The sequence below is a fragment of the Panthera onca genome, chromosome A3 (assembly GCF_046562875.1).
Source record: "Panthera onca isolate mPanOnc1 chromosome A3, mPanOnc1 haplotype 2, whole genome shotgun sequence".
In the NCBI taxonomy this organism is placed as follows: Eukaryota; Metazoa; Chordata; class Mammalia; order Carnivora; family Felidae; genus Panthera; species Panthera onca.
Genome location: NC_138341.1, coordinates 130,044,609 through 130,065,942, shown reverse-complemented (window position 1 = coordinate 130,065,942; position 21,334 = coordinate 130,044,609). Strand labels below are relative to the sequence as shown.

The 21,334-nt window shown below is 45.0% G+C and overlaps 1 pseudogene; it reads left to right on the top strand.

Annotated features, from left to right (window-relative positions):
- The first annotated feature begins 19,917 nt into the window (after window positions 1–19,917).
- On the top strand, window positions 19,918–20,937 carry LOC132672412 (large ribosomal subunit protein eL21 pseudogene; annotated as a pseudogene).
- Window positions 20,938–21,334: the final 397 nt, after the last annotated feature.

Genomic DNA, 21,334 nt, shown 5'->3' with positions numbered 1-21,334 from the left:
TGTTAAGTAAAATATGAGCTACTCAGATTTGGCAAAAATTATGAAGGTGCCTGGTGGGAAACGCTGGATTGGAGGTCCTCCCATTCCCATGGCCTTCTGCTCCCTTTTTATGTCTTTTAGGAGAGAACTCCAGAATTGTGGTCCACAAACTATGTCCCACTACCTATTTTATACGATGTATGGGTTAAGCACGGGTTTTCCATTTTTTAAATAATTTCTTTTTTTTAATGTTTTTATTTATTTTTGAGACAGAGAGAGACAGAGCATGAGTGGGGAAGGGGCAGAGAGAGAGGGAGACACAGAATCCGAAGCGGGCTCCGGGCTCCGAGATGTCAGCACAGAGCCCGATGTAGGGCTCGAACTCACAGACTGTGAGATCGTGACCTGAGCTGAAGTCAGACGCTTAACCGACTGAGCCACCCAGGCGACCCGGGTTTTCCATTTTTAAATGGTTGGAAAAAATCAAAAGAAGAACAATATTTTGTGACATAGGAGAATCACATAAAGTTTACATTTCAGAGTCCATAAACACATTTTTCCTTTTTTTTTTTTTTTTTTTTAAGATTTTATTTTTAAGTAATCGCTAAGCCGACATGGGGCTCAAACTCACAACCCTGAGATCAAGAGTCTCATGTTCTTCCAACAGAGCCGGCCTGGAGCCCCTAAACACATTTTTATTGGCACATAGCCGCACACGTTGTTGAGGCACTGTGGTTGTTCTCTCCACACCAGGGCAGAGTCGAGACCCAAACAGCGCAAATAGCCTGCCAGTGGGTACATTTCCATATCCAACTATCGGCAAACTGTGGTCTGCCCACCTGTTTCACCCAGGAAAGGAAAATGGCCTGTGCAGTCCCATCGGACTATGAGCACATTTTTTAAGGTTTTTAAAAAAATGTTTATTTTTGAGAGAGAGAGACACACACACCGAGTGCAAGCAGGGGAGGGGCAGAGAGAGAGAGTGAGACACAGAATCCGAAGCAGGTTCCAGGTTCCGAGCCGTCGGCACAGAGCCCGTCGCGGGGCTCGAACCCACGAACCGCGAGATCATGACCTGAGCCAAAGTCGGATGTTTACCCGACGGAGCCACCCAGGCGCCCCTTTTTTAAGGATCTGTGCTTTGCAAAATACTTTTCTATGTGTCAGCTCATTTATCTGTGAGCTTTCAGCCTCTTCTAAAAAGAGGCACAAGTGAGGGGGTAGATCCATACTGAGTAGCTGAATGCATTAAATGATAGGTTAATTAAGTATTTTATGTTTATGTTTTTACTTAGTGTATTATAAATATAGTACCCGTTCATAGAAGAAAATTAGAAAAATACGGGAAAATGAAATAGAAAATCACCCCAAATCCTACCACTCAGCAATAACAGCTGTTATTTTATTTTTTTTAACGTTTATTCATTTTTGAGAGAGACAGAGCGCGAACGGGGGGGGGGGGGGGGGGAAGGGCAGAGAGAGAGGGAGACACAGGATCCCAAGCAGAATCCAGGCTCTGAGCTGTCCACACACAGCCCGATGCGGGACTCAAACTCATGAACCGTGAGATCACGACCTGAGCCAAAGTCAGACGTTTAACTGACCGACCCCCCAGGGGTCCGAGATGTTATTTTTTTTTTTTAATTTTTTTTTTAATGTTTATTTATTTTTGAGACAGAGAGAGACAGAGCATGAACAGGGGAGGGACAGAGAGAGAGGGAGACACAGAATCGGAAGCAGGCTCCAGGCTCTGAGCCATCAGCCCAGAGCCCGACGTGGGGCTCGAACTCACAGACCGCGAGATCATGACCTGAGCTGAAGTCGGACGCCCAACCGACTGAGCCACCCAGGCGCCCCAACCGAGCTGTTATTTTAATGCACATGCGTGTCAGTGTTCACTGAAGCAGATACCAATGATGAGACTAAAAACAGAGTCATTAGAAAATCAGAGTTCTCTGTGAACACTGATGAACACGAATGTTTTTAACTGGCGGTTTAGAATAAAGAAGCTCAACTCAGGATGCCTAACGATAAGTATAAAAGAACACATTCTTTTACGGCGTCGTTCAGCTGGATGTTAAGGTCCTTAATCATGTTGTCCGATAAGTCTACTTGGTTTTAACTTAAAAAAAAAATTTTTTTTTAACGTTCTTATTTGTTTTTGAAGGAGAGAGATGCAGAGCATGAGTGGGGGAGGAGCAGAGAGAGAGGGAGACATAGAATTTGAAGTGGGGTCCAGGCTCTGAGCTGTCAGCACAGAGCCCGACACGGGGCTCGAACTCACGGACTGTGAGATCATGACCTGAGCCGAAGTAGGATGCTTAACCGACTGAGCCCCCCAGGCGCCCCCATTTGGTTTTAATGTCGCCCCGTTGGTGAAATACAGGCTCACATAAAAAGATAACATATTTACCAGGATTAATTACTCAGACTTTCCTCTCCTGACCTAACTTTTCGGTGGTACTTTTATTTGCGTAATTAAAAGGTGACTTATAACCTGGAAAAACAGGTTTGATTTAGTTCTGAGGTGCAACAACTGGCTATTGATCAAACCCACCCCTTGCTTCCAGGACGGGGCAAGACTTGTCAAACTAGTAGCACAGGTTAGGTTTCTTTGAAATGCACAATTGGTAAGTTTCGCTTGGTTGTAATTGTGTAAGAGAAAAAGGTGCTATTAAAAAACCGTGGAGGTTGGAGAACGTGAGCATAATTTTAACTTTCTGTTTAAAACTGTGCTGTCTGAAATAATTAACAAATTTTTCTGTGAGTAAAATATATAGATTTATCATTTTATCTTTTTAAAGATTTTATTGATTATTTTTTTTTTGGAGTTATATCTATACCCAACATGGGGCTCAAACCTACCATGAGATAAAGAATCACATGCTCCACTGACTGAGCCACCCAGATGCCCCTAGATTTATCATTTTAAATAATAAAATGACTTAAGATAGGGGACCAACAATGATGTAATTTTCTATTTTTCAAAATTATAATAGAAACCTGGGGCACCTGGCTAGCTCCATTGGGGGAGCATGTGATTCTTGATCTTGAGGTCATGAGTTTGAGCGCCACATTGGGGGTAGATATTACTTAAATAAACAAAAAATAAAAACTTTAAAAAATTAGAATAGAAAACTAACAACATAGCCTTTGAATCTTACCGTATACAAAACAATTCTGGTTTTGTTTTTTTTATTTATAGTCTTTCTTTATTTTAATATTTATTTATTTTGAGAGAGAGAGAGAGAGTGCCAGCAGGGGAGGGGCAGAGAGAGAGAGAGGGAGACACAGAATCTGAAGCAGGATCCAGACTCTGAGCTGTCAGCACAGAGCCTGACGTGGGGCTCGAACTCACAAGCTGTGAGATCATGACTTGAGCCGAGGTCGGATGCTCAACTGAGCCACCCGGGCGCCCAGAGTCCTTCTTAATTTCTATTTACATTTGAGTGGATATTTCCTTTTAGTGTTATATAATATATACATAACATTCATACATATATAAATATACATATTTCTGTTTCTACAAAATGTAGATCCTATTTTTATCAGTTATCATTATATGATAATCCCTTTCCTATATTGCTAAGAAGTTGTCTTCATGCTCATTTATAGAAGGTGCGTATGATTTTACTGAATATTAAATGTACCCAAGCTTATTTAATTATTGCCTCATTGTTGGACATTGAGGTTTCTTTTTATTTGGGGGTAAACCATAACAAAATACAGTCTTGGGGCACCTGAGTGGCTCAGTCGGTTAAGCGTCCAACTTCGGCTCAGGTCATGATCTCACTGTTCGTGAGTTCGAGCCCCGCGTCAGGCTCTGTGCTGACAGCTCAGAGCCTGGATGAAGCCTGCTTCGGATTCTGTGTCTCCCTCTCTGTCTCTGCCTCTCCCTTGCTCCCACTCTGTCTCTCTCTCAAAAATAAATAAACGTTAAAAAAATTTTTTTAAGAAAATAATCTTGGGTGGGAGGGAAGGGAGGGTGGGTGATGGCTATTGAGGAGGGCACCTGTTGGGATGAGCACTGGGTGTTGTATGGAAACCAAATGACAATAAATTTCATAGTTAAAAAAGTAACAATAATACAAATAAAGAAAAAAAAGAAAATAGTCTTTAAAAAATATAAAGGCTATAGAAATGCCTACAACAAGAGTAAAAATGCACATATTTGCATGTGATAAGAGCTGACAGCTGGGGCCACACGGATTTCTATTTAATAAATAAGCATTGGGGCGCCTGGGTGGCTCAGTCGGTTAAGCGTGTGACGGCAGCTCAGGTCATGATCTCGAGGTTCGTGAGCTCAAGCCCCGCGTCGGGCTCTGTGCTGACAGCTCGGAGCCTGGAGGCAGCTTCCGATTCTGTGTCTCCCTCTCTCTCTGACCCTCCCCCGTTCATGCTCTGTCTCTCTCTGTCTCAAAAATAAATAAACTTAAAAAAAAAAATTTTTTTTATAAATAAATAAATAAATAAACATTAATTCCCTGTATCTTCGGGCTTTTGAGTCACTCAATGGATAACTGCTCATTCTCTCTCCAAATAATGACAAATCTTACCAAACTTCACTGTAAGTTGAAACACCAACTTCAGATCTACAGGAAATTTCTCTTGCCACATCACTTTTTGTTGTAATTTATAATAATAGTTATTGAGTACCTAGTATGGACTTTATAGGTGTCATCTAATTCAGGGGTCAGCAGACTTTGTCTGTGAAGGGTCAGAGAGTAAATACTGTGAGTTTTGCAAGCCTTACAGTCTCTGTGGCAACTGTGTGATCTGCTGTTAGCGTGAAAGCAGGCGAAGGCGGTGTGTAAAGGAGGGGGTGGGCTCTGGGCCAGTAAGAGTCTATTTCTAGACGCTGAAACTAGGGTTTCATGTAATTTTCATGTGTTAGGAAATATTATTCTTCTTTTGATTTTTTTCCCCATCCATGTAAAAAAAAATTTTTTTTTCTTTAATGCTTATTTATTTTAGAGACAGAGCACAAGAGGGGGAGGGGCGGAGAGAGCCTGAGACAGACTCTGAAGCTGTCAGCACAGAGCCCGACGCGGGGCTCGAACCCACGAACTATCAGACCGTGACCCGAGCCAAAGTCAGATACCCAACCGACTGAGCCACCCAGGAGCCTCTGCCTTGGCCTGTTCTAATCTAATCTTCTCAACAAAGCTATAAGTAGGAATTCTTTTGTAGCAGGGTGTGGAAACTGAGGCTCAGAAAGCTTAAATAACTTGCCCAAGGTCACACTGCCAGAGAGTGACAGGGCCAGGATTTAAACCCAGCTCAAGGACAGCAAAGCTCATGCCTCTACAGAGCTGGGTGGTTCGAGAGCCATCATGTAACTTCTCTAAACCTTAGTCTTCTCATCTGCAAAATGGGAATCATGAAAATGCTAACTTGGCATCAAGGTGCCGTGAGACTTTGATGTAACAAAGCATGTTCTTGGCAGTAGTAAGAGGTGAACAAAGGAAAACAGGTATTAATTATTATCTTGTGTTATAATTCCTTCTATACAGAAAGGTAGGTTATGGGGCGCCTGGGTGGCGCAGTCGGTTAAGCGTCCGACTTCAGCTCAGGTCACGATCTCGTGGTCCGTGAGTTCGAGCCCCGCGTCAGGCTCTGGGCTGATGGCTCAGAGCCTGGAGCCTGTTTCTGATTCTGCGTCTCCCTCTCTCTCTGCCCCTCCCCCGTTCATGCTCTGTCTCTCTCTGTCCCAAAAAATAAAAATAACAAAAAACGTTGAAAAAAAAATTTTTTTTTAAAAAAGAAAGGTAGGTTAGAACAGTGGCTATAACCGTGGATTGTGCAATTATAACAGCTTTAAATACTATTTCTACCAGGACCTTAAATAATATACGTAAGGTATCGTACCTTAGTTTCTTTTCTTTTTCTGTTTTGTTTTTGGGGGTTCTTCTCTTTTCTTTTCTTTTCTTTTCTTTTAATGTTTATTTATTTTTTGAGAGAGTGCGAGCGCAAGCAGGGGGAGGGGCAGAAAGAGAGGGAGACAAAGAATCCAAAGCAGGCTCCATCCAAGCTGTCACACAAAGGCTCATGTGGGGCTTGAACTCACCAACTGGGAGATCATGACCTGAGCTGAAGTCAGACGCTCCACTGACTGAGCTGCCCAGGTGCCCCAGTTGTTTTCTCATTTTTAATCGCTATTAAAGATAGTCATTTGTTTAAAACAACAATAGTAATGATGCATTTGCACATTTTATGGCGTGGAAATAACTACATTTGTACCTTGGTTCCTATCTGTGAAATGGGGAACAACCGTAGCGCCTACCCCAGACGTCATTAGGAGATTCAACTGGGTAAATACGTGTAAAGTGCTTAGAAGACCAGGCACAATCAGTTTGAATTAATTTCATTACTTTGAAAAGATCTGATTATATCTTCTCTTCCTGCATTTTAGTGAAGAGTCCACAACGGCAGGGTCTGCACCCCTAACACAAGGTCAGGCACATAAACACGAGTTCCAAAAGTCGTCGCTACTGGATGAATGAATGAGTGAACGAACAGACGGGTAAAGGAGAAAACAAAATTGACTTTGGGATGAGCCAAAGGCAAAATCTGAGCAGTGGTTTTCTTGATATCTGGTACCAAACAAGCCATGTTTATTTCTCATAAAGTCGGTGATGGTCAAAATAGACGCTATCCTGTCCAGGTCACTAGTTGATGTCTGGTAAATGCTTACAGGTAGAGTTCCTAGTGTCGTAAAGAATTTTGTGGAGACTCAACGGGGCAGAAACACGTTTTCTGTGTTAGAACCTGAAGAAGCTGGACAGACGACCTCTTCGGGTGGTTCCCCCAGAACCGCAGGATGTCTTGGATCATTAGAATTTCCCCCAAAAAATGTTTTTTGTAAGATATAGACTTTCTGTTTATTGTACAAACCAAAGGGACATTAAATCAAAAGAGTAGCATCTACCAACATCATCATTCCACTTAAAAATGGCCCCTGGGTGGCTCAGTGGGCTAAGCATCCAACTTCAGCTCAGGTCATGATCTCACAGTTCATGGGTTCGAGCCCCGCGTCGGGCTCTGCGCTCCCAGTGCAGCACCTGCTTGGGATTCCCTCTCTCCCTCTCCCTGCCCCTCCCTCTCTTGCGTGGCTGTGCTCTCTCTCTCTCAAACAAATAAACCTAAAAAAAAAAAAAAAAGAGCCTGAGTGGCTCAGTGGCCACCTGAGTGGCCGACATCGGCTCAGGTCATGATCTCACAGCTCGTGAGTTCAAGCCCCACATCAGGCTCTCTGCTGTCAGTGCAGAACCCACTTCATATCCTCTGTCTCCATTCTCTCTCTGCCCCTTCACTGCTCACACACATACTCTCTTTCAGGAATAAATAAATATTATAAATAAATAAAAAGAAAAAATATTTTTTAAAATCGGTATTGTAATACCAAAAATGGGGGGAAAAGACAATTTCAGGATAAACTGAATAAACAGAACTAGATGTACTTTTTAAAGACCAAAGCAAAAATCTCAAAGCAAAAATACCAGCTCCACCTACCACCTCCTTGCTCTGCGGCCTTGGGTTAAATCCCTTCCCTTCTCTTAGCCTCAGTTTACTCATCTTGAAATACGAAAAATACTACCAATAAAACCCGCCTTCAGAAGGCAGCTGTGAACATTCAGTTAAGACGTTGCTTGTAAGAAAGCACGTTAGCCTGGTATATACATCGGGGTGTCCCCGTCTCAGCACTGCGGGCATTTGGGGTCGCGAGACTCTCTGTTGTGGGATGTCCTGTGGTTCAGCAGCACCCCTGGCCTCTGCCCACCAAGTGCCAATGGTGATCCCTCCTCCCTTTTCACACAACTGGGGAAACCAAACCTGCCTCCATTGCCGGTGTTCCCTGGGGGGTAGAACTGCCCCCCCTTTGAGAACCTCTGGTTTGCATGCCCCTCGCCCTTGCCCCCCCCTTGAGAACCTCTAGTTTGCATGCCCCTCCCCCCATACCCCCCCATTGAGAACCTCTGGTTTGCATGCCCCTCCCCCTTGCCCCCCCCTTGAGAACCTCTAGTTTGCATGCCCCTCCCCCCGTACCCCCCCCATTGAGAACCTCTGGTTTGCATGCCCCTCCCCCCAAACCCTCCCATTGAGAACCTCTGGTTTGCATACCCCTCCCCCTTGCCCCCCCCCGAGAACCTCTAGTTTGCATGCCCCTCCCCCTTGCCCCCCCTTGAGAACCTCTAGTTTGCATGCCCCTCCCCCCCGTACCCCCCCCATTGAGAACCTCTGGTTTGCATGCCCCTCCCCCTTGCCCCCCCCCAACCTCTAGTTTGCATGCCCCTCCCCCCGTACCCCGCCATTGAGAACCTCTGGTTTGCATCCCCCCTCCCCCGTTGAGAACCTATGTTACATGCCCCTCCCTGACACTGGTCGCAGTCCGGGTCTCACGCCCAGAACCACTGGTCCCGACCGCTCTCACATTGGGCAGGAGGAAACCAGAGCCCCGAGCCTCGGCCTGTGGTCATATTGTGTCGGTTCCCTCGGGCGCCGCACAAATGACCTCAAACTGGATGGTTTAAAGCAGCCGCAGTTTATTTTCTCACGGTTGTGGGGAACAGAAGTCCTAAATCAGGGTGGAGGTGGGGCGATGCTCCCTCCAAAGTCTCTGGGGGAGAATCCTTCCTGATCCTTCCAGCTCCCAGCACATCCCTCCGACCAACGTGTCCATTTTCACGTGGACTTTGTCTCTGTATCTCTGCCTTCGCTCTCTCTCTCTCTCTTTTTTTTTTAAGATTTTGTTTTTAAGTGATCTCTACACCCAGCAGGAGGCTCAAACTCACAACCCTGAGTTCAAGAGCACAAGATCTACCAACTGAGTCAGCCAGGAGCCCCTGTCTTCTCTAAAGGGCCTCTGTCGTTCGACTTAGGGCCCATCCAGAGAAGCCAGGATCATCTCACCTAGAGATCCTCAACCTTACCATTGGTGCCCAAATCCTTCTTCCAAGGGATAAAAGGTCACACTCACAGGGGTTAGGACTTGGACCTGTCTTCTGGGGACCACAGTTCAACCCCCTACAGTTTTATAGCTTTTTGGTAGTAGGGCCAGAACTGAGGCTGAAGTGTTCCGACTCCTAGGATTTCCTTACCCGTGCTAAACTTCAATTTCCTCACCTGTCACATGGGCCCAACGAAGGGACCCCCCTCATCGGGTGGCTGTGTTCGTGGCACCCAGGTTGGGATGCCACTTTCACGCACCGAAGCACTTTGCACAATGCCCGGCTTCTAGCAGGTGTTCCGGAACCGTTCGCTCTGGCTCTCACAGTCGCGACCATCGATTTCATTACCATTCGCTCTTCTCTGCAATGAAGTACGTGTCTTGTCTCTAGGGAAGGGTCGCCTCAAGCCACAAACTAGGTGCTCCCATCACCCGTTCAGTGCTTTGCCCTCTCACATCACTTCTGCCCGCGGATGGCGGTACACGGTGTGGAACCACGGTCCACCGTGGAAAGAGAACTAGTAATGACGGAAAGTGCCCCGCGTGCTTTTCTCTTCATTCCCTGTAGCCCAGCCAGAAAGACGACGCTTCTCTTGTTCCACAAGTAAACTCTAAACTGGGGCGCCGGCTCGGCTCAGGTCAGGATCTTGACGTTCTTGAGTTCAAGCATCGGGCTCTGTGCTGACCGCTCAGGGCCTGGAGCCTGCTTTGGATTCTCTCTCTCTCTCTCTCTCTCTCTCTCTCTCTCTCTCTCTCTCTCTCTCTCTCTCCCTCTCTCCCCTCCCCCACTCACACTCTGTCTCTCTCTCATAAACATTTAAAAAAACTAAAAATCAAACTCTAAACTCCTGACATCAGTGTTCAGCTACTTTTAAACAGGCAGGACGGTCTTGGGAAGCATTTTAACCCAGAAGAAAATGTGTTCTGTGCAGCTCTCACCTTCTGGAAACTTCTGACCGGGAGCGATTTACATACAAATTGATTCCATGCCCTTTTCTTTGTCAAGCTTAAGGCTCTTTAAACTTATCTCTTTCCATCTTCGGTAACCTCAATTGAGTTACTAGTTAAAATATACCCTGCTGGTCTCACAAATTTGACTCTCTGTAATTGGGTGTTTTCATTCCCGGGCATATTTTTGTAATGGAGGGGTCCTGCCTTGCAGGTTAGAGCCTCACCTTATCTCACTGGCGGCAGGAAGGTAATTGTCAAGAGTGAAATACGAAGACATGGGACAATGCAGCAGAGAGTCTGGGGACTTCTGAAGTGAATTGCCACCATCCAGCGGTTTTCCTGGAACGATACTGTGGCTGAAGTTGTCGCGTACCCACCTGCTGCTTCCCCTTTCTTTCCCTGCTAGCAGATAGAGAAATTTAATTCAGGCACCTGGAGGGGGATATTCAAGGAAAGGATGCTCCCACTACGTTTCCACCCATCCATCGAGCCCTTCTGCCAGAGATAGTTCTAGAAGTGGCCATGTAACCTAGTTCTGGCCGCAGAGATAAAAGGGGAAACCTGCTAGGGGGCTTTACAGAAAGGTTTTCCTCCTCTGTAAAGATGGGTGCTCAAGGATAGAGGCCTCCTGTCCTGCCTTTGACCCGATAGTGGGAGGAAGTGCTGGGGCGGCAGCAGCTATCCTGTGATCGTGAGGACACATGCACAGGGACTAAGCCAATAGGGCAGGTGATAGGCTAGAAGGCTGGAGAGGACTGGTTTCTAGATGGTACAGGTGATCTCCTGAACCAGTCCTCGAGCAGATTCTTGTTAAGTGAAGTAAAACATGGCCCTATTATTTGAGCCAAATTTAGACCATCCATTGGTACTTGTTGAAAACATCCTGATGCAGGGATATTCATAGTGTCTCCCTCTCCTGGCTCATTTAAACTTTAAGGCATCTTATGGCAGAGCAGTCTTGAGGCATTCACCTAACTGACTTCTGCACTGGTAGCCACAGTTCAGTCCATAGCAGGAACCAATTTCCTAATTTTCAAATTTTCCATAATTTTTTGGGCTGTTTTCAAAGCAAATGGAGAGATGGTTTGTGTGGCTTCCAGGCAGACAATGTAGGAAAACTTGTTAAAAAGTAAACAAAAAACAAAGGTCAGGGTGCCTGGGTGTCTCAGTCCGTTGAGCAACCGACCCCTGATTTCAGCTCAGGTCATGATCCCAGGGTCATGGGATCGAGCCCCACATCGGGCTCCACGCTAAATATGCAGCCTACTTAAGATTCTCTCTCTTTCCCTCTGCTCCTCTCCCCCGTTTGCATGTTCTCTGTCTCAAGAAAAAATAAAAGTAAAATAAATAAAAAATTTTTAAAGATCCTCTAAGCCATATCGATTTGTGTTCAAATTCCAGCTTTATCAGTTATTAGCTGTGTGACTTTGGGAAAGTTGCATAGCTTCTCTGAGCCTAAGTCTCCCCGTCCATGAAACAGACATAAACTGTACCTGACCACGTCTCCTGGGTTATTGGGAGGAGTGAGGGAGCTAATATTTGTAAAGAACTTAGCAGCGGCTGGCAAACCACATACTCTTCATAGTCATGTTTCTTTAGGTTTTAAACATGAATACACTCAATCAGTAAAAATAGATTCAAGTTGTAGCTTAGGAAAAAATAATCATCTGTCAAGGGAAAATGAAGAGCTGTATAAGTAATTCTTAGCTATTTTTATGATTCTTTCTTGAGAATGCAAAGGGGGGATTGCTTTTAGTATTCTTTTTACTGTGACTACAGGTTTAAACGACACCCAGAGTTCCCCAAAAAGCTTAAAATTGCCTCTAATTCATTTCTGCTGAGCCAGCAAACATCACCTTATCGCCCAGGTACCAGCTACAAATTCTTTCCTGGATATCTTTCATATAATTTGTACGTTAATCTTGGGACTGTTATCTTTGAATCTCAATGTGTTATTTGCAAATCATCTTGTTATCTCTCTTACAACTATTGAGCAAGCAGACCCTTGATATATTCATGACCTTCCGAAATTCAATCAAGGAATTACTGCATAAAGAAAGAAAAATGTGTTTCCCCCAGGCTGGTGAAAGTTGGCCATTCAGGCTTGTTTAGCTGAAAACATCTTCAGTGTCATTGTCCCTTTTCTAAAATTTGCCACAATTTTCCAGCTGTTTGTGAAGGACTATACAGAGGATATTTTTTCTGACGTTTTGCCTTTTGGACTTTGATTACGTGGCATTGCCGCTAGAAACCACCTTCCTTTTTTTTTTTTTAATTTTTAAAATGTTTATTTATTTTTGAGAGAGGGAAAGAGCACACGTGAGCGGGGGAGGGGTGGGGTGGGGGCACAGAAGATCTGCTGTGGGCTCTACACTGACAACAGAGCCCAGCGTGGGGCTCCAGCTCACGAACCGTGAGATCGTGGACTGAGCCAAAATCAGATGCTTAACTGACTGAGCCTCCCAGGCACCCAGGATGCTATCTTCCTTAAATGGAGCATCAAGCGTTTGGCCTGTCCTACCTACTCTTGAATCCTCTACTGTGCAACTTTTGGTTTGTGCTCAACCTCTCTGTGCTTCAGTTTGTCACGTGTAAACTGAGGGTTCTGAGAGCCACCACACACAGGCATATGGGAGCATCAAATGATTTAATCAGCACGGAAGGTATTTAATAGAGTTCCCGGCACAGGGTAAACACTTGCATCACATGAACATTTAACTTCCGGAAAAATCCAACCGCAGGAGCTGGGAAGAATCAAGACAGAGAATAAAGTTACAGTGCACATGATGCCCTGACGTGACCCTGGAGGGGCAGAGAGAGGTGGAGAGAGACAATCCCAAGCAGGCTCTGTGCTTTCAGCCTGGAGTTCCACGTGGGACTTGATCTCACGACCATGAAATCATGACCCGAGCCGAAATCAAGAGTTTGATGTGCAACCAACGCGGCCACCCAGGCGCCCCACAATTCAAACCTTTTTGCCCACTTTTTAACAACTCTGAAATGAGGACACCTCTGTAATCAATAGTCTGTCATAGTTTCATTGAAAGCCTTTTTTCTCTTGTCTCGTGACATATAAAATAATGACACGATATATGCAACTGTTACCCTGAGTGCCGACTTTGATCCTGGGCACAAAAATCTAACTCCATTGTGAATGTCAGCTAACTGGGATTGTAACCATTTGAGTCCTTGCCAAAATCATCCGCTCCCTGAATATTCTGACTTGGGGGATGTATTCCCAACTCAGATTTCACTGTCGCACAGCTCCAGCCGTGACAATCAACTTCTCCATGGCTGAATTTTTTCCATATTCGACATCCTTCTTCCTGCTGCCCCTCACCAATGGTTTGGCTCAGGTCATGATCTCATGGTCTCACGGGTTCAAGCCCCGAGTCGGGATCTGCACTGGCAGCAAGGAGCCCGCTTGGGACTCTCTCTCTCTCTCTCTCTCTCTCTCTCTCTCTCTCTCTCTCTCTCTCCCCCCCTCTCTCTCTTCCCCTCCCCCACTCATGCTGTCTCTGTCTCTCGAAATAAACAAACAAATAAATAAAAGACTCGTTACAAAAAAAAAAGACAAATCAAAAGGAAACCACCGTGAGCCAACTCAAGCATTGCCTCTCTGTAGCAAACCGTGAAAATCAAGCCCGAACAGGTTTGTGAGAAAAGGTGACCAACGTGAGCTTAGCTGGTTGGTCCGAAAAGGGCAGCAAACAAATAGAAACTTCCCACCCAACGGCTTTTGTGAAACCTTGTTCTTCAGTGCCCCCACCCTGCCCTGAAATGACCATCGGTTTGAAGCCCTGGGTCTTTTACTGCGATGTTAGAGAAAAGACCTTGGGGCGCCCGGGTGGCTCAGCCGGCTAAGCTAAGCGTCTGACTTCGGCTCAGGTCGTGGTCTTGCGGGGCTTGAGTTCAAGCCCCGCATGGGGCTCCGTGCTGACACCTCAGAGCCTGGATGGAGTCTGCTCCGTATTCTGTGTCTCCCTCTCTCTCTGTCCCTCCCCCACTCACACTCTGTCTCTGTCTCTCTCCGTCTCTCTCACTCTCTCTCTCAAAAGTAAATAAACATTAAAAAAGAAAAAGAAGACCTTGATGGGAAAAATGGACAAAGTGCCACGTGACGAACTAGTACGAAACAGGACACGTGTAATTTATTAAGCATCGTTTCTATCATGCGTCACCGCTCACCAGAGTTATTTTATCTGAAGCTGATACAAAGAAACTAAAGGGAATAGGTCCCCCTGCATTTCATACTGCAAATGTCCACGTCCTTCCCAAATGCTCAGCGTGCATTTCAAGTATGACTCGAAAGAACGCATAGAAGGCTCTGAATGAGCGCTTGCTTCCTCCTCTGTAACCGGGGAACAGTAATAATAATTCCTATCTCGCCGGAGTTTTGCAAAGAAGACTTGTGCAGATAGTCTTTAGGCAAGCCCTTTTCAAATGTAAATCACGACATCATCTGTGTTATCAGTAGACCTTAAGAGACCTTCAGACCCATGTCGTCCAGGAGAAATATAATGTGAACCACATGTGTAATTTTAAACTTTCTATAGGTAAAAAGAAACGGGTCTCTTTTAAATAGGTAAAAAGAAACAGGTGAGGTTAATTTTAGTAATATATTTTATTTAACCCGATATAGCTAAAATGTCGTCTTAGCCTGTGACCAATACAAAAAAGTATTTTAAAGAATTTTGTAATGTCTATTTATTTTTGAGAGAGAGAGCACAAGCAGGGGAGGGGCAGAGAAAGAGAAACACACAGAATCTGAGCGGTCAGCACAGAGCCCGATGAAGGGCTCGAACTCACGGACCGTGAGATCATGACCTGAGTTGAAGTTGGACGCTTAACTGACTGAGCCACCCAGGCGCCCCCAATACAAACAATTGTTAATTTGATATTTTACATTCTTTTTTTTTTTTTTAACGTTTTATTTATTCTTGAGACAGGGAGAGACAGAGCATGAACTGGGGAGGGTCAGAGAGAGAGGGAGACACAGAATCTGAAACAGGCTCCAGGCTCCGAGCTGTCAGCACAGAGCCCGACGCGGGGCTCGAACTCACGGACCACGAGATCATGACCTGGGCCGAAGTCGGCCGCTTAACCGACTGAGCCACCCAGGCGCCCCTTACATTCTTTTCTTTATTCATACTTCTTTGAAATCTGATGGATGCTTTACATGCACGGCATATCTTGATCCAGACCAGCCACATTTCAAGTGCTGCCATGGCACGTGTTGCTAAGTTACCACACTGGACAGACAACTTGAGAGAGAACCTGGAAGAAGGACGTTCAGCTCCTTCCCCTTCCATTAAAAAAATGTGTTTTTTTACCAAAAATAAAAATGGAAGAAAAAAAAAAAGATCTCCTTGGGGCGCCTGGGTGGCTCAGTCGGTTAAACGTCCGACTTTGACTCGGGTCACGATCTCACGGTTTGTGGGTTCAAGCCTGATGTCAGGCTCTGTGCTGACAGCTCAGAGCCTGGAGCCTGCTTCGGATTCTGTGTCTCCCTCTCTCTCTGCCCCTTCCCCACTTGCTCATGCGCACTCGCTCGCTCTCTCTCTGTCTCTAAAAAATAAATAAACATTAAAAAAAGGTTTTACGTAAAAAAGATTTTTTTTAATTTTTAAAAATTTTTAAATATTTGAGGGGCGCCTGGGTGGCTCAGTCGGTTAAGCGTCCGACTTCAGCTCAGGTCACGATCTCGCGGTCCGTGAGTTCGAGCCCCGCGTCGGGCTCTGGCCTGATGGCTCAGAGCCTGGAGCCTGCTTCTGATTCTGTGTCTCCCTCTCTCTCTGCCCCTGCCCCGTTCATGCTCTGTCTCTCTCTGTCTCAAAAATAAATAAAACGTTAAAAAAAATTTTAAAAAAAATTAAAAAAAAATTTTAAAATATTTGAGAGGGAGGAAAGAGAGAGAGTATGCGTAAGGGGGAGGGGCAGAGAGAGAACCCCACAAGGGGTTCAGTCCCCCAGACCGTGAGATCGTGACCTGAGCAGAAATCAAGAGTCAGATGCTTAACCGACTAAGCTGCCCAGGAGCCCCTAAAGGTTTTTTTTAACTAAAGATTTGCAGTTGCCCAGTAGGTCCTGCCAATACATGGTACAAAGCCTCAGCAGATACAAAATTCCATACAGTATAAAGTAAACCGGGCTCCTTACTCTGTCTTCCAGAAACTGAGTTTCCATCCCCAGAAGCAGCCACAGTTAGCAGATTCTCAGATTCTCCTGTCTCCTGCCAGAGACGTTCTAAACAAAAGCATAGATGTGCATCCAAGTATAGACAAACAGACTAGATTAGATATCCACGCATACATGTGCATACTGTTTTTTACTCTCTTTTCCATACAAATGTGAACATGCTCTGCAGACTATACTATACCTTGATTTTTTTTTTTTTTTTGTTATGTCTTAGCTGTGTTACATTGGGCAAGTTACTAAACTTCTCTGTGCCTCAGTTTCCTCATCTGTGAGTGGGAGTGACAGTACTAACATACCTATGTTATGGGTTACTATAACATATGGGTTTTTTTTTTCTTAATAAATGTTTATTTATCTTTGAGAGAGAGAAAGAGACAGAGCCCGAGCAGGGGAGGGGCAGAGAGAGAGGGAGACACAGAATCCGAAGCAGGCTCCAGGCTCTGGGCAGACAGCACAGAGCCCGATGTGGGGCTCGAACCCACGAACCGTGAGATCATGACCCGAGCCAAAGTCGGACGCCCAACCCACTGAGCCACCCAGGCGCTCCTACCTATGTTATATGTGTTAACTAACTGAAATTTAAATAAAAACTTAGAAAAAATAAAATTCCTACTCTAGAGGGTTGTTGAGAAGATTCAATGAGTTAAGCGCATAAGACTTAGAACAACGCCTGGCACATTCAATACGTTAGACTTTTTTTTCCAGTGGCTACAAATTATCCCGTTGCATGGCTCGACTGTAATTGATGGAAACAGTCCCCTGTAATGGACATTTAGTTTGCTTTTCTTCCCCCAATCTTTGCTCTCCCAGGAATGCCTTAATGACTAGCTTCATGCATAGGTCATGTTGACCATGTGCAAGTAAACTAGAGAATAACCGCAGGATAGGAATTTCTTGGTCGGAGGGCATGTGCCTGTTTAATATGGGTTTCACTGCCAAGTCATCCTCCCAGGAGACCTTACCAGTTGACAGTCCAGCTGGCTGCATGGGAGGTGTGCCCGCTTCCCAGAGTCTCAGGCTCATGGGACGCGTCAACCCTGGTCCCTCCTCTGCCCGCTGAAGACACGGGAAATGTTCCAACACGGTGGTTTCTATTTGTCCTTCTCGCGCTGCGGTGAGGCTGGGGTCTTCCTGTGTCTAAGGGTTACTTGAATTTCCCTTTCTTGGAGAGAAACTCTGCTCATTTTTCTATTGGATTGTTAGACTAAGCCTTTTTAAATCCCTGTCTCTCTCACTGATCCCTCCCGGGTTTCTCCCTACCCACCACCTGGATGCCTTTCCCCCCGCCATCCCTCCCTGGCAGTAATCCAGACTTCCTTTCTGCCGTCTTGAGGTGTGATTTCAATGGCATATTGTTAGGTTTTCACCCAGGAGTAGCACACGTCTTTGGCCAAATCGTGTCTCCGGGGCAGAAATGGGCTTCTGTGTATTCCAAGAATGACTGACACTGGGCGTATATAAGGCAGGCATTTGATGAGTACCTCTCAAGTGTATATTTTTTTTTAATTTTTTTTTTTAACGTTTATTTATTTTTGAGACAGGGAGAGACAGCATGAACGGGGGAGGGTCAGAGAGAGAGGGAGACACAGAATCTGAAACAGGCTCCAGGCTCTGAGCTGTCAGCACAGAGCCTGGTGCGGGGCTTGAACTCACGGACCGCGAGATCATGACCTGAGCCAAAGTCGGATGCCCAACCGACTGAGCCACCCAGGCGCCCCTCAAGTGTATTTTTTTAAAAAGAAAATTAGTTGGCTCACAGCTGTAGAAAAAAGAACATCACTTTCCCAACATTTCTTTTTTCAAATGATTAAAATTATCCCATTTACTCCATCATTGAAAGTACCACACTATTAACCATTATTAGTAATAGTAAATTGTTGCAGTTGACTATTAAAACCATTGACTTTTAACTGCCCGGCTAGCTCAGTCGGTAGAGCGTGAGACTCTTAAAACCATTGACTTTTATTGTTAAATTATTAAAATCCAAGGACTTTAAAAGCAAAAATAGTTTCTCCCCCAAGAGGACTACTTTTCTTCTTTTTTTAAAACATGTTTATTTATTTTCGAGAGAGAGGGGAGGGGCAGATAGAGACAGTGAGAGAATCCCAAGCAGGATCCACACTGTCAGTGTAGAGTTAACCCAGGGCTTGATCCTGTAAACTGACAGATCATGACCTGAGCCAAAACCAAGAGTCGGACGCTGAATTGACTGAGCCACCCAGGTGCCCCCAAAGAGGACTATTTTAAATAGTTTGTTTAAACACCTTTAAATATTTTACCTATGATTATACAAACATACACTAAAAATTGTAGGGATGGGGCACGTGGGTGGCTCGGTTGGTTGAGCGTCTGACTCTTGATTTCAGTTCAGGTCATGATCCCAGGGTCATGGGTTCAAGCCCTGCGTCGAGCTCCATGCTGAGTGTGGAGCCTGGTTAGGATTCTCTCTCTCTCTCTCTCTCTCTCTCTCTCTCTCTCTCTCTCAAATTAAAAAAAAAAAAAGCGTAGGGGTGGACGTGTGTGTATACATACATAAAGACAGAAACACACATGGTTTGGGGAGTTGTTAGCAAAAATCAGATCCTACATTTTGTTTTTCCAAATTGGAATTCTTTTATTTCAATAATTTCTTCAGCAAATATTTACTGAGTACCTACTATGTGCTCCGTATTTTTTGTTTGATTGCGTGTTTATTTTTTGTGCTTATTTTTTAGCAAGTGATTTCCATGATCAAGAAAGTTTGTGTCACAGCGAGATAGTTGCAGAATCTTGAGTTTGGAATAAATTTCCAGATTTCTTTCCCCTGTCTCCAAACAGAACATCCCACACATCTAAGTCAGTCTACCATCTATTGGAATTTAAAAGGCCCTCCGGTGAAAGACTTCACTGCAATCTTCAGCGCCTCTCCTAGAGTTTGCTTACCTCTGTGTTCTTTGGAGGAAACGATCCATATAAAAGATAATAAATGATACAGCAAAGTGCTCATAGCGTGCACCTGTGTCAAGGAAATAAAACATGGTAACATATTAAATTTAAGAGAGATATTCAAATCAGAGTCTGGGTCCCAATCACGGTTAATCTACTTTTCCAGATACATAGCTTTGGTATAGAAGACATTTAGCCCCTCTAAGCCTTCGTTTTCAAAAGAGTTCTAAAAGCCAGTGTAATAAGAAAAATAAATATGATAAAAAATTAACCTTGAACATCCTTTCTATTATCATAGGATAGGAGGGAGGGGCCACCAAAGCTCTGCCCTGGAATAATGCACATGATTGCTCATATAATTCAAATAATTCTTCTTTTTCCTCTTTTCTCCCCACACACACATACAGGATTCAGGGAGACTAATTGCACCTAGAGGTGACTGCACTCTGATAGTAACTATTTCATATGTTTTTTTTTCTGATCATTAAATATATAACTCGGAGCACCTGGGTGGCTCAGTTGGTTAAGCGTCTCTTGATTTTAGCTCAGGTCATGATCTCCTGTTTCTGGAAATCGAGCCCCATGTAGGGCTGTGCACCGACAGCTCGGAGCCTGCTTGGGATTCTCTCTCTCCGCCCCTCCCCACTCACATGGGTCCTCCCTCTCTTTCAAAATAAATAAACTTTAAAATATATATATCATGTAAGGCAACTAGTTCAGTGCCTAGCACACAGTAGACATCCTACAAATGTTGGCTCTGATCTTTACCACCACAACTACCCTACTAGAAGAAAATTTTCTTTCTTTTAAGCCAGATTTCACGTTTTGTTCTGCCCCAGTCATCCCAGCCCACTTCCAGCAAAACTGCAGACCTGGAATTCTCTCTTCTTCCCCTGAGCAGTTTCCTCGCACAGTCGATGGCACATCACAAGCCATCGGTAAACACTTGTTGAATGAATTACAAAACCTGCAATTTTATTTATTTATTTTTTAAACATTTATTTATTTTTGAGACAGAGAGAGCATGAACAGGGGAGGGTCAGGGAAAGAGGGAGACACAGAATCCGAAACAGGCTCCAGGCTCTGAGCTGTCAGCACAGAGCCCGACGCGGGGCTCAAACCCACGGACCGTGAGATCGTGACCTGAGCCGAAGTCGGACGCTTAACCGACTGAGCCACCCAGGCACCCCAAAACCTGCAATTTTAAAAGGATAAGGGCAGGAGCGCTTGGGTGGCTGCCTTGGTTACGCCTCAACTTCAGCTCAGGTCATGATCTGTGGGTTGTTGGGTTCCAGCCCAGCATTGGGTTCTGCGCTGACAGCTCAGAGCCTGGAGCCCGTTTTGGATTCTGTGTCTCTCTCTGTCTCTCTCTGCTTCTTGCCCGCTTGTGCTCTCTCTCAAAAATGAAAAAATAGCCTTTCAGCCGGAACCACCATCTTCCGGTAATTCGCCAAAACGACCAACACAAGGGAAAAAGGAGAGGTACTCGCTATATGTTCTCTGGGCCTTTTAGAAAACATGGAGTTGTTCCTTTGGCAACATACATGCGAATCTACAAGAAAGGTGATATTGTGGACATCAAGGGAATGGGCACTGTTCAAAAAGGAATGCCCCACAAATGTCACCGTGGCAAAACCGGAAGAGTCTACAGTGTTACCCAGCATGCTGTTGGCATTGTTGAAAACAGACACGTGAAGGGCAAGATTCTTGCTAAGAGAACTAATGTACGTGTTGAGCACATTAAGCACTCCAAGAGCCGGGATAGCTTCCTGAAGCGTGTGAAGGAAAATGGTCAGAAAAAGAAGGAAGCCACGGAGAAAGGTACTTGGGTTCAACCGAACTGCCAGCCTGCCCCACCCAGAGAAGCACACTTTGTGAGAACCAATGGAAAGGAGCCTGAGCTGTTGGAACCCATTCCCTATGAATTCGTGGCATGATAAATGTAAAAACAACGAAAGACTTCAAGACTGTAAAAAAAAAAAGGGGGGGGTGGGGGATGTGGGCAAAATAAAGGGGAGAGATTGTCCGATAGGAACACCTGCCCATTACTGTCAAGATTACAAAAAATAATAATAGGTCTGATATCCAATGAGTGCGTAAATGGGCTTTAGGAGCCCCTGGGTGGCTCAGTTGGTTGAGCGTCTGAGTTCAGCTCAGGTCAGGATCTCACGATTCGTGAGTTTAAGCCCCACGTTGGGCTCACTGCTCCCAGTGCAGGGCCCACTTTGGATCCTCTGTCCCCCTGCCCCTCTGCCCCTCCCCCACTCGCTCTCTGTCTCTCGAAAGTAAACAAAAAATTCAATAGAAAATTTAAAAATAAAGAAATTGGCTTCA